Source organism: Epinephelus moara, chromosome 2, assembly GCF_006386435.1.
Source record: "Epinephelus moara isolate mb chromosome 2, YSFRI_EMoa_1.0, whole genome shotgun sequence".
NCBI lineage: Eukaryota > Metazoa > Chordata > Actinopteri > Perciformes > Serranidae > Epinephelus > Epinephelus moara.
In genome coordinates, this window is record NC_065507.1 from 41,341,414 (window position 1) to 41,354,948 (window position 13,535).

Here is a 13,535-nt window from a genome sequence, read left to right on the forward strand (position 1 = left end):
TGTCCCTTTCTTTATCCGACAACTTCTTCGCAAACAACCGTTGTTTCTTTAGAGGTAATGTCAGATCCTGGTCTTCTTCAGGTGGACGTTCTGCTCCCTGCCATTTCATTTCGAAAATAACCGCTGCCATTGCTCACTGGCTGTAGCGTTTTATAGGGAGGGAGGGCCAAGGGCTCTGAGAGGAGGAGGAGGAGGAGTAGGGGGGGGATTCACATGAACATATATGAAAGCGCAGCCGGACCGGCTTGTAAACAAGGGGCTGGAGATCAACACAGAGAGAGGGTGTGTGAGGTCATGCTATACTCCAGATGAAATTACACCTCTAGTTCTTCACATAGCATTTTTTTAATTCCTTCAATCTAGAAATGATGAATTTCGCTTATTGCCCCTTTAAGACTATGATGCAGTTAAATGCTCAGACAGCTCGTCATTTGACCTTAGCTTAGTTTATTTTGTTACAAATGAAGCTTCCTAACTGTATGCTGCATATATGATTAAAACAGTCCTCTAAATCTATCCGAAAATAGATTCCAAAAATCTTTTATTTAAATATTTGAATGACTTTTAATTCTTACAAACTGTACAGCAATAATACAATTGAGCAACTGAACTGGTACAGACAGGGGTGATTCTAGGATCAGAGGTTTAGGGGTGCTGAGCACCCAGAGAGCTGCCCGGCCAGGCAAGATAAATGTCACTGTTTTGTACATTTTAACGCAATTTCATTCCCACATTTGTGAAATAAAAGCACAACGCTTTTTGGGAAAGTCTGTGACTAAACCATCAAATCTGATAAAGGTTATTTAAATGCTGAGCCACAGCAAAAGAGGAATGGATTGGAATCATAAAAGAAACATATCGTAACCCTAAGTTCTGGGGGAAGACAACTCATTTTGATACAGCAGCTCCTCAACATACACATAAACAGTATGTGTGTTTCTGGAGTAAACCAGCCTCCTATAGTGAGTACCAAAATTACCAAAAATGGACCTTGGGCTTATTTTTTGGACTTTTATTTGAAATGCAATGCACAACATGTAACATGAACACATTAACAGTAACTGACTTTTTCAATGTTTGTCTCGGCCTTTTTCCTTCTTGTCTGTATAATACAAATACATAAATAAAAATACACTTCCAAAAAGAAAAGTGCTAGAAATCTACAAACTAATAATAATAAATACACACAATAGGAGTTATAATGTTAATGGGCATCCAGTCAGTTAGCTAGTCAGTAGTACCTTGGCTTTAATATTAATACATGCACATGACACAACAGCTAGCTTCTCTCATTCCAATTCAAACAGAGGACAGTGGTACTGACCACCTGTAACGTTTCCTAGCTAGGGGGGTGCTGCTGTATTTTTGTTGTTAAAATATTACGTTGCAACTAAGTACTGTATGGTTTTGACACTTTTCTAGCTTGTTAAAAAGGGACATACAGTGTGAAATTTTTTTTTTTTTAAAAATCTCTCAAATTTTAGGGGTGCTGGGATTCAGTTTAGGGGTGCACCCCCAAAAATGGGCTAGAAACGCCTATGGTGGTCCTTAAATGAGAAGTCCAGTATTTTGCACTTTGAGCCCCATTTTTGGGCTGTTTATGATGAAATAGACCAAACCTAAAACCAAAATAGTGACAATTGCTCATTTTCAGAGAATTTGGCTTCCCCTGCCTGGCTTAACACTGTTGCCTATGGCCATGTGTGAATCTGTCCTAAAACCACCCGAAACGTTAGTTTTCAAAGCCATGAAACTCACCAGGTGTTCAGTGGTGTTCGTTGATGTTCTGACATAAAAATCGTAGCAAAACGTGGTTTCCATCCCTGTTTTCGCTATTCATCTCGATTGTGGAACTATTTTCTCAGCTGCCTCACACCCGTGTGTAAACTTCCACTTGATCATTCGTTTGACCCTGAAGTGTTATACACTCCAGCCCACTTGATGGCGATAATGCTCCTTTACGTGGGTGTCGCTTACCGGTAGGAAACCATTGCAATGTAATGGGACACAGAAAAGAAGCAGAAGAAGAAGGTTGGCGTCGTGTTCAAAGGCATCTTACTGCGAAGGTTGTTTACAAGCAAGTAATCCATTGTGCAGTTGTTTAAACTTATTACAAAACTTTTTTCTTCGTTCTCGTTCTTCCTCCAGGAGCGCACACAGCACTGTCGAGCCGGCACTTTCACTGAGCTAAAAGACTACAATGACTACAACCTTGTCGAAAACAACCCCCTTTCCGTTTCCAGATTACTACCAAGGGACAATGAGGCTTTTCTAGAAAACCAATGGGGTAGACAAAATGTCAAATAAATCATCATGGACTACGATTTTTATGTCAGAACATCAACGAACACCACTGACCACTCGGTGAGTTTCATGGCTTTGAAAACGAACATTTAGGGTGGTTTTAGGGACAGACTCACACATGGCCATAGGCAGCAGCGTTAAGCCAGGCAGGGGAAAGCCAGATTCTTCGATTTTGGTCTTAGCCACTCTATTTCATCATAAACAACCCAGAAATGGGGCTCAAAGTGCAAATTATCGGACTTCTCCTTTAAATGTTTTTAAGGCTTAAATTTCTGCATTAATTAAGGGTGCAACCACTTAGACTGACAGGCTGTCAGCTAGGCCTCACCTCAAGCTACTTAACTTGACCTCCTTGCCATGTTTGAGCCTGGCTGGCCAGAGTGGAGATCTTCTTTTTGTACAAATATCGGACAAATGATATGTGCTGTGTAGATGATTGTACCAACTGACTGTTCAAGACACCATTGCTCCAGTTTTTAGGTTAGTGACATTCTGTTATCATTTTATTAAATGTTAGTGCTAATTAGGCATGTGTCGTTGTTTGTCTGGCTTGTCTGGCCTCCACACACTGTTAATTGGCTCCCGTTATAAATGTAACATTTCGGTCAGATCGACCTCATTGGTCATTAACTACTTAACTACTTTTCCACTCTTTACTTTTGTTGTATTATCATGATCTGACTAAACAGCAAAAAACACTCTATACTAATGTCACATAGGCCCATAGCTCCGTGATGCCTGCACGTAATTTAAGTCTTGGATGACGGTGAATTTTTGGATGGTGTTCTCAATGCTTCTACATCTTCCATTCTAAGTACAGTTTGTCGTTTTCATCCCACGCCACTGACATGTTACTGTCTCATCAACAAAACACTTTTGCTACCATTTCATCTCATATGATATGAAGCAGTCTACTTCATTCATGGTTCTGATGATGACGCTCGTAGTTAACAACCCTGCCCCTTCATATGAACACGCTTGTGGCTGGATAGGAAAACTCAGAGTTGACTGAACTAGTTGATGACCAACGTCATAGTACCGGTTATCCAGACGGCCAATGTTAGGGTTAGTCAAACCAGATAATGAGAAGATGTCCTGGGTAAGTTGAACTGGCTTTGTAGTACAGGCTTCTGAGGTGTCAAACTCAATCACAGAGAGGGCCAAAATTACAAACCGAACTAAGTCAAGGGCCAAACAGGGTCAACATTTATTAAACAGGATAAATAAGGTAATGTTTTTCACAACAATATCCCATTATTGTCCTGTTTGGTTTACATTATCTGTCTTGTTGATAAATAAATCTATGAATAAAAATCATCATTGATCATTCATCTTTTGAACTGATTAATTAACTTGAACCTCCAAAGCACAAACAAACCTCATTAACAGTTATTGCAAGGACTTTGTCCTGTCGGTCAGCACAATAATATTGAAGCCACATGTGCAGAACATCAGCTAACACCATCAGTTATGAACATAACCACACTTCACTGTTTCCCAAAAACTCACGTTCCATGTGATTTTCATCATATGCTGTGCAGCACCCACAGAGTCGTACTTTGCCTTGAGTGTACCATTACACTGGAGGTCGACAACTCAAAAAAATCTATTGAGCACTTTCCCTCGACTTAGCCATTGCACCTCTGTGTGACAGGGCACAGTGTCATGTAGGCTACAGAATGTATCTCTTCAAGAAAAGACTGAAATTGGCAGTGATTTAAACCTTTCGCTCTGATAAAGTTAACCGTGTGTGTTATGGTGCTCATTACATGTTCCATTTTGAGAGCTTTACAACACAACATTTCCTGGTGTATGATACATTGATAAACTGTCAGGTCACCTGCACATTTGTTCTGCTGCATCTTCTCCCACATCCGCCCACAAATCCGTTCTTTTCACCACACATCGCAGGCACTCCAGTTGTCATCAGTCCCATCAGTTTGTCCCAGGGCAGTTTCATTTCATTCACACATTTACATACCTCCTCAAATATGTCTTTTTAAGTGGTTGTGCCATGCATTGAATTAATTCCCAAAAGTTCCTCTATAACACACAAACTGGAGTCCACTCCACGGATGAAGATTGACAGCTGTGCAGTATCAGTCATATCAGCGCTCTCATCCACAGCAAGGGAATATGCAATTAAGTCTTTTCCCTTTTCCATCATCTGTTCTTGTAAATCGCTGGCCAGCTCACATACTTGATCAGCAACAGTATTTCTGCTTAAGCTTATGTTTGAAAACGCTATATACCGGCGGGCCAGTTATGATAGACATATGATATTTCATTGTGGGCCAGATATAATTGTATGGCCCGCGGGCCTTGAGTTTTACATGTCTGTCTTTGACACTGAATTTAATCGTGTGTTACATAAGTGAATGTGGTATGACAAAATTATGCAAGTGTAAATGCAACATATATGAATATGAATATGAATATGAGGACTGTGATGTCCACCATCTCTTTTAAGCTAAAATAAAATGGTGACCTATTGAATGAAATTTAAGTTGTAATGTTTTCATGTAAAAAAAAAAAAAGTCTGAGGGAGGTAAACTAACACATATTTATTTACTTACTTATTTGTCTGTGTAAAGTTTTCCTCTAGGTGATACAGTGGACCAGGTGGAGACTGACCCTGACCTCAGGGTACAAAGACCTTTTTATATACCTCATAAAGAATCAAGCAACTTACTGGTTTAAATTGATGAAGTAGCCTATTGATCATTATGTGTACAATACAATGTTAAGAAGACTATTTTTTTTATTTAGGAGTCTTGCTCACCTAACACTGTAAGTCCATACGAGGTAGTCTTCAACTGAAGCAGATATTTATGCACCTATCCTGTCAAGCTGGTATATGTATGATTTATTGTGATCCACCTCGTCTTAACAAAAGTAATTTTAATTTTTAATTTTTAATTTAATTTTTTTTAATTTTATATACTTTATTAATCCCCGAGGGGAAATTCAATTTTACACTCTGTTGTCAATTACACACAGGTCCGAACACACACATGCACAAACTGGACCTATACATGCACTAAATGGAGAGATGTCAGAGTGGGCTGCCCATGACAGGCGCTCCGAGCAGTTGGGGGGTTCGGTGCCTTGCTCAGGGGCACCTCGGCAGTGCCCAGGAGGTGAACTGGCACCTCTCCAGCTACCAGTCCACGCTCCACATTTTTTTTGGTCCGGACGGGGACTTGAACAGGCGACCCTCCGGTTCCCAACCCAAGTCCCTATGGACTGAGCTACTGCCGCCCCATTTGTATTTGTCTTTTACTGTAATTTGAAAGGTATCCACACTGTGAAACCTGAATGAGCGGTGCCAACAGAGGAAATACCTCATGTATGGAGGGTTGTATTTGGTACCATTTCTGAACTGTGGAGAAGGAAGACTGCATGGACAACATCCTGAGTTCTCAAATGGGTTGTGATTATGATGCCAGAAAATCATTTTAAGTTCAGCTTCCTCTGATAAAAGGACAGACCAAGTTTTACATTTTTTTTTATTCTCTGTCCATAGTATTCAGAGATTCAGTTTCTTGCCTTTGACTACCTTTAAATTTCTACTGTTTTTAGATAGCCGATGGAGGTAGTAACATTTAAAAAAATAACAGAATTCTTTAAACATTAAATGGGAATCAAGTGATGGATCAACTATAGCACAGTCACCACCTGCACAGGTGAAGTTATTTCCTAATCTGACATCAAAAGGGTCTTTATTAGCAAACAGCTGGAAATGGCCAAACCAGAAGTGCACCCAGGCGCAAAATGTGACTCCTGTAATAGGTTACATGTGTACTGAGTATTCATTAGGCATACAAACTCTGTTGTGTGTAATGAAGATTTGACAATTAGATTGTAATTTCAAAGCAGTTGGGTTCAGTAATTTTTATCGCATGTCCTTGTATGTTTTTTTCATTTTCATTCAGACCTACAAGATGTCAGTGTGCTACATCTTATGTACATTAGTTTCATTCCAAATTACAGTAATTTCAATTGAAAAAAGGGTTTAATGTCTTTGAAATTTGTGATTATAGTTTTCCATTTCATTGAATTTTTAATAAACCCACCGTGATTAAAAAGTACTGAGTGCATTTTTCAGTAACTACAGAACATTTGTCTGTTGTTTTTTTTTGTGTCAGATTTACCGTATGCCTCATGAATCTAATAGGACACTTTAGTGTTTTTCAGTGTCGTAATAAATAAAAAGCACAAACTGTTAATATTTGTTGTTTCATCCTTCATTGTCAAATGTTCAAGGGCTGCAACATTTGTTCCATCATTTATGTTGTTGATGAAAGCTAACATAAAAATAGCCCTGTAATTAATTACAAATTCTAGCAATGCAATGCCATCAATGTGTTTCTGCTTTATTACAGTACTATACATGTTGGCTTTTGTTTAAATTTAGACCAGATATGCACCACAAAAACCATCAACAAACTCAGGGTATAATCTTCACTAACACCTTTATTGAAAAATGAAGACTGCGTTAATTTCAACAATGTTATTGTAGATGAACAACACCAGGAAGATATATAAAACAATGTGATAAAAGGAATTCATTAAATAATGTGACAGCACAGTGGATATATATATATATATATATATATGGAGAGAGAGAGAGAAGTTAATCTAATTTATTATTGTAGAATGTATTTAGCAAATTACCACTTTCAACTGGAGACACAGCGCAGCAGCGCAGCAGCAAAAAAAAAAAAAAAAGGCATTATAAAAAGCCGACAAATGGTGTTAATTAATTGACGTGAGACATTGGAGAGGTTGTCAGTCCTATTCCATAGTCTGTAATATTTTTTTGATTTTATCATAACTTCTCAGAAATTACTCAAATGCATTTTTGGTGTGCTTCTGAGCACACGGGCAGCATAAACAATGAAGTTACATATGTTGCGGCGCTTGGAGGGGTGCTGTAATCCTGGCGGTCCTAGTGTAAAGCACCACGGACAGCGCCAATGCATCTATCGCTGTAGCTCAGAGGCTCTGATGCCTGAGTCAGAGCATGTGAGCGGAGTTGGAGCTGCCCGGAGCGAGGAGTGGGAGGATTTTGTATGTATGTGCCAAAATAGGTAAAAAAAAAAAAAAATCATAATTTCTTCGTCTTTTGTGTAATAAAATATTTGGAAACGAAAATGTATGCTTTGGTGTACTTTTACAGAGTTTTGCAATATGTATAGCCTACCTGTATATATCAAAATGTATAATCGCGGTCGGAGGTATAAATGCTCAGAAGTCTAGTGTGTTTCATTTTTGTAACTTAAAGGCTTCAGAAAACATACAAGACACATTTTTAGTAAAAGTCATAGGAAGAGAAGCTTGTAGGTTTTATCTAAACAGAGTTATTTGCATTATAAAAACCGTTGTGGCGGCTCTAGGACAAGTGCACTTACATTGATCACTTCCATAAAATAAAACGAGAAATTGGAGAAGATTGAAAAAATTGTTAAAATTAAATTAGGGAACTGATCACAGATGCATTGTGTCTGTGTGTTTTTACATCTATTGTTGCTTTTAATTTGCAGCTATACTTTTAATGAAGCTGACATGTCATGACAGTCAAGAACCCCCGGGATTACGGCAGCCAATCAGCGTTGAGCTGCAAGCAGCAGGACCCAGCGAAATACCACTCCAGATGAGATTTCTCATCTCAAGCGACGAGCGAAAAATCGCTCTGTCGCTGTTGCTCGGAGCCCGAGCGAATATACGCTCAATCGGCCGTTTGCATTGACTTTGTATGTAAACTCATCGCGAGTGAAAAAAACGGTGTGAACACACCTTTAGAATTTGTTACAGCTACAGCTGACAAAGAGGGAGAGAGTGTCAAAGACCATGAGGTGGTAAGACTGGGGTGATAAGAGAATAAGACAAAAGGGAACAGGAAAGGGTGTAGGGAACGAGGAAGAGTAGAGCTGGTAATACTGAACAGTGTTATGGCCCCAAGTGTTAAAAATGAACAATAATTAAAGCTGCAAGCAGTTGGGCGGGACCGTGCACTCTTGCTCGTTTCGGTCTCCAGCTCATGTAGTCAGTGTCAAGGTCATTTTTGGCAATAGAGGGACTTAATATTACAGTAACCTATGTCACAATATGTATTTAACAGTCATAATCACAAAAGTAGCAACAGCATTATCAGTAATAAAGGCTGTAGTAGTATGTGATAGATGGAAAACATTGATATATAATGTGTAGATGCTGTTTAAAATGGAGATTCTGCTGCTGTAATCTCTCCTTAAGAGATTTTGAGACACGCACACACACACAGGCCTGTGTTTGTGTGTGAGTGAAGCTGTTGCTATAGTGATTAATGACCGGCACCTGCAGCCTACAGGGGCAGAGAGGAGATGAGAAAGCAGATCAGCAAAGGCACTCTTACCATGGGTTTAACATTTGTCGAACTCCTCCCTCTCATTCCCAAACCGTGGGTCCGATCGTCAATCTGAGCATACCAGCAGAGACATACACTCGTTCCGAATGCACAGATATCTTTGTTATGTTTGTGGAGTCAAAAATGTGATCATGGGCGCAAGTTTAAGATGTGTTGGCCCTCAGCTGTTTTCCAGAAATTTCTCATCTCAGCTTACATTGGAGTGAATGAGAAAAAAATAGCCGCTCCCTTTGCTTTGGAGCTCACTGACCCAAATGTGTAAGTGTGAGAGATTCCATGGGGACATTTTTGTGACCAGGACAAATTTTCCTGTGTTTTGAGGTCTAAATGTGTATGTAGAGTGAAAATTGTGACAATGCCAGCTAGCGATTTTAGAGCCCTCTCCACTCTAGCTCCCAACATTACGTGTCATAGACACCCATTATAAACTCCAAATTTCTCCACATTTGCTCATGGTACTTTCAGAGGTACAGATTACACAGACCTGTGGCAATATTTGAAAGTTGGAATGGAGTCTGTAGGCCAAAGTATGGAGAAGCTGTACAGGCTAGAAAAAGCCCAAAGATTGGTGACTTTCTCCATTCATTTCCTACGGGACAGCTTTCGAAGATCATCAGGATGTTTTGTGGCCCGTCAACTTTTAGAGCCTATAAAATCCAAACCATTTGAGTAATGACAAAGTTATAGAGAACTGTTGTTCAGCAGGGTGTGAGCTGTCATGTGTGTGAGGTTGAAGCGATACGATAAACGGCCTAGGAGGAGATAGTTTTTGAAAAAGAGCATTTCTGAGCTAAAATCTTACTTTGAAAGGGCAAATAGCTCACTTCCTGTTGGATTTAGGTCAGGGGTGTCAGTGCGTGATTTGTAGATCTTGATGAGACAAACAAGCCAGTTTTTTTTTTTTTATCTTTCTGCGACATTCCTACGGGCTGTAGTGGGCATTTTTGTGTGCCTAGGTGGTGCTAGACAGCACATTTTGGCACTTCAGGGGTTAATTTTTTCATTTGATCAAATTTTTTCGCCAAGCCTGACATGCGTGCCAATTTTCGTGAGTTTTTGAGCATGTTTAGGGGGTCAAATTTGGCCTCAAAGAGGTGGCGGGAGAAACAATAATAAACGCAGCAAAAACAATAGGGTCCTCACCTACGGGCTCGGTCCCTAAATCACTAAAACACTCATCACATAAGGGCTGACACTGTGGGTTATGTTCTGAGCTAAATAATGCCATAGTGAGAAATGTATCATATTGTAGGCTACTGAGAAAAATAACAAAAAAAAATCATGTATTGGATGTGCTCCACACAGTTATCTAACAAATATACTATTCCCTCAGTTTAAATGTGAAAGAAATGTCTTCTGTATTGTTTTACACTAAACAGCAATAGAAAAGTAACTATTACTCACTTCTGTGACTTTGTGTTGGGTGAACATGAAGTGATGCAGCACTCAGTATTGTTACCTTTTCTAAAACAGAAAGAAAAGAATCATTCTCACAGATGTTTTTGACAACTCTCATCAACACTGAAACGAACAGGACCTGCATGCAAAAACAGCCTACAAACACCAACCTTAACCAAACAATGTTAACATTAACGCACTCACTAAACGCTGAATTGTAACATTACTCTGTTTAGCTGGGAGAATATTACACATTCATCAGCAACAGTTTTGTGTGGTGTAATGTAAACTGAACTAAATTTCATCTGCTAGCTTTGAGCTATCAGCACACCAAGATGCCTAACAAGTTAACCATCGTATGACTGCAGCTACTCTTAACTACACACCACACACTTTAACATTAACTTACACATGGTAACATTAACTTCAGCTAACGCTACAGTTACTCATTTTATATGTAATGTTTGCCAAATATAGACATGTATGCAATTAGCTAATGTCACCAAGTTGACTTTAACACATACCTCTAAAGTTCTAATTACGGAAGCTAAGTTTGTTAGCGGCAATTTAGCACGGCAAGCCGGGTGTAGCGTTCAGTCAGGTTGCTGGTTAAGGTGGGCATGCATAGTGTCTTCCTCACTCTCGTCCAAAGAAATTGCATACATTTGCATGTCTGGCTCCAGAAATCCTAGATGGCAACGGCCAAAATGCCTAACTCGAGGCTCTAAAACGGCAGTCCACGAACAAATGGGTGACGTCATGGTGGCTACCTCCATTATTTTTACAGTCTATGCGCCCGGCTCGTATGACAAAAACAAAACATAAACTCGAGCCTCCAGTCTCCGGCTTCCTCTGTGCCAACGTTGGACCGAGAGCCTCTTCTGTGAGCCAGAGACTGGAGGCTGAAGTTTATGTTTTGTTTTGTGTCATACGGCCGGGCACCAAGGGCCACGCGTTCAAACAAGCTCCTGTGATTTGCAAAAGTGGTCCCCTGATTTCTAATCAGTGGCAAAAGTGAGAGTCCACGGAATTTGTCGTTTGGGAGCGAAAAAACACCATTTGAGACACGTAGCAGCAGATTCAAGCAGTTGTATAAAAATATACAAGAAAAAATGTATTTGTAAAAAAATATTTTACAGTTTCATTGCATGAATTCACATGCTGATTTGTGGATGTGCAAATTTTGACCAATACTTAACCTTTTTTGAATGGGTGTGTGAATATGTTTTGCACCATAAAACCCTTTTCCACCGCAGGAACTTTTATCAATTAGGCTACCTGGAATTTTGAAAAACCTATTACCTAGTGGGGGTAGGACTTTTCAGATTACCTGGAATCTTTGAGGGGCGGGGCTGTTTGCCGAAGAACACTGATCGGTGGAGCACAAACTTGCAGCGTTCTGCACTTACTGGTACAGGCAGCCATTGCAAACTTTATTTCATTTCTACAAGCTTCACTTCATTTCTGTTTTGATTTAGGATGGGTACCAAAACCCGGTACTAAATTAACCCCGTTGCTAAATAATTAAAGACCATAGTATTGATCAGCACTAACGGAATCAGTTCTGTTGTGCCGGTGTCCTGACAAATAGAGCTACCGTTCAGAATGACTTACCAAGACGATGTGCGCATGTGCAGAGCAAAAAAAAAATTCTCCAGAGGACACGCCCATAATTTTAAACTACCCGCGATCTTCGCAGGTAGGAAATATCTATCAGAATGGACTATTACCTCTATAAATGTGATTATAAGTAGAGTAGCTCATTCTGCCAGGTAGGAAATATCTATCAGAATTGACTATTACCTCTATAAATGTGATTATAAATAGAGTAGCTCATTCTGTCAGGTAGGAAATATCTATCAGAATGGACTATTGCCTCTATAAATGTAATTATAAGTAGAATAGCTCATTCTCTCAGGTAGGAAATATCTATCAGAATGGACTATTACCTCTATAAGTAGAGTAGCTCATTCTCTCAGGTAGGAAATATCCATTAGAATGGACTATTATCTCTATAAATGTAATAATAAAGTAGCTCATTCTGTCAGGTAGGAAATATCTATCAGAATGGACTATTACCTCTATAAATGTAATAATAAGTAGAGTAGCTCATTCTGTCAGGTAGTAGATATCTATCAGAATGGACTATTACCTCTATAAGTAGAGTATCTCATTCTGTCAGGTAGGAAATATCTATCAGAATGGACTATTACCTCTGTAAATGTGATCAAAAATATGGTAGCTCATTCTGTCAGGTAGGAAATATCCATCAGAATGGACTATTACCTTTGTAAATGTAATAATAAGTAGATTAGCTCATTCTGACAGGTAGGAAATATCTATCAGAATGGACTATTATCTCTATAAATGTAATTATAAGTAGAGTAGCTCATTCTGTCAAGTAGGAAATATCCATCAGAATGGAGCTCATTCTGTCAAGTAGGAAATATCCATCAGAATGGACTATTACCTCTATAAATGTAATTATAAGTAGAGTAGCTCATTCTGTCAGGTAGGAAATATCTATCAGAGTGGACTATTACCTCTATAAATGTAATTATAAGTAGAGTAGCTCAACGCACAGGTTGTGTGATGATGATGCCATTTGTAAGGATTGGCATTTAAGTCAGTGAACCGATTACTCTCTCCTCTGTGCTGTTTGCTTGTTGCATCAGCTCAGATACCATCATTTGATGTAAATGTTTTTTGTTTTTTTTTAATGGTCAGGGCCAATTTATGGTGGAGGGAGGGTCATGCATTTTCCCCAAAGTCACTCAGGGAACATGAGGGTCAAGATAAAAAAACAAAACAAAACTACTAAGTTAGCCTGGTTCCAGACCATAGACCCCGCCCACTCAACTGAGTAGGCTTGCATCTCTGGTCTGGCATACTGCAATGAATTTGCGATTTATCTCGTTCAAACGATGGAAGGACCAATGAACGCCAGGGGTGGGGGCGGGTCTAGCCAATCAGCGCCACGCTAATGGCGACCGCTACAGATCCTACAGACCACATTAATGATGCTATCGAGGTATTTCGCCACTACTCGCGTTAATGGAGGACCAAATTAAGGAAGCTGCTAAACTGGATTAACGGCGATGCAGCTGGGCGTGCACGACGACGGAGACATCTACTGATTGGTTAGGGAAAAATCAAATTCCCTCCCCCTTGTAAATCGCCTTCAATGGAAGCCATGTCAGACTGAAGGTTCTGGGAGCTTCAGTCTGACACTCAGGCTACTACTAAGTCACACCCCAGCCACCCCCCTCCTCTGACAAGTAGGCAAGGCAAGGCAAGTTTATCTGTAGAGCACAATTCGTACACAAAGTAATTCAAAGTGCTTTACAGAACAAGAAAATGCATTAAAATCACAATACAAAATAAAAACAAATAATCATTATAAAATGAACTTTAAAAGAGAAGA

At 39.5% G+C, this 13,535-nt stretch overlaps 1 long non-coding RNA gene across 2 annotated transcripts; it reads left to right on the forward strand.

Annotated features, from left to right (window-relative positions):
• Positions 1-1,992: 1,992 nt before the first annotated feature.
• On the forward strand, positions 1,993-6,529 carry LOC126397709 (uncharacterized). Of its 2 annotated transcripts, XR_007570696.1 has the most exons (4): positions 1,993-2,066; positions 2,149-2,364; positions 4,899-4,950; positions 5,601-6,529. It is a non-coding gene; the product is annotated as an uncharacterized LOC126397709 (long non-coding RNA). The 2 variants fall into 2 exon arrangements; XR_007570695.1 differs by having other exon boundaries at positions 2,012-2,364.
• Positions 6,530-13,535: the final 7,006 nt, after the last annotated feature.